The following is an 846-nucleotide window of genomic DNA, read 5'->3' as shown; positions in this document are numbered from 1 at the left end:
CAGAGGGGAGCAATCTTATTTTCGGGATTCCGGATTCCAGCGTCCTCAAGTTGAAAGCGTGGGACTTCAGGTTAACGTAAACTATTGCCTCGAGCAGGTCACGATGAATCTGCTCGTGGTCCGTATCGAGGGATCGGGGTAGGGAGAATCTCAGCCAGGGTCGTGTCTTCAATAAAGTGGGCATGGCGACGGTGGGTTCATTCAGATTAACTTGTACCACAGCAAAGGCATCTCGGCCGTTTTAGCCAGGAAGATGGCTGTAATGCATACAGGCATCTTCTTACTGCAGAAACCTTGGGTTTACAGGGGATGCATTAGAGGGTTTACGGCTTGTGAGAAGCTTTTTAAGTCTCCTATAGAGCCTAGACCCAGGACCGCAATTATAGTCAAAGATATAGAGGCTCAACTAATGCCGGAATTTTATTTCAAAGATGTGGTGGTCATCGTGGTGGAACTCAGAGTAAACACTGGAGAAATTAAGAAAGTGGTGGTAAGCTCAGCCTACTTCTTCCATGAGCAGAGTGGTGCTTAATTGGACACATTGCCTATTGGCTAGTTGAAAATAGAACTTTCTGATTGGTTAATCCTGCTGGTTATTCTAAGCATCGGTCGATATGAGTGGTGTGTCTGTTTTGCACAGTGCGCAACTGGGACCTCTCTCATGAGGAGGAGGGCTCATTTCAGCTCGTTTTCGCTGAGACCAGTGGAAAGGCTGATAGAATACTGCCAAAAGAAGGGACTGCCGCTGATCGTTGGATGTGATGCCAATGCGCATCACGCGATTTGGGGGAGCACCGACACCAACGACAGGAGCAGGAGGCTCTTGGAATATTTAGTGCTACCGCC

Source organism: Formica exsecta, unplaced genomic scaffold, assembly GCF_003651465.1.
Source record: "Formica exsecta isolate Colony F162 unplaced genomic scaffold, ASM365146v1 scaffold72, whole genome shotgun sequence".
Classification (NCBI taxonomy): Eukaryota; Metazoa; Arthropoda; class Insecta; order Hymenoptera; family Formicidae; genus Formica; species Formica exsecta.
This window is presented reverse-complemented; position numbering follows the sequence as displayed.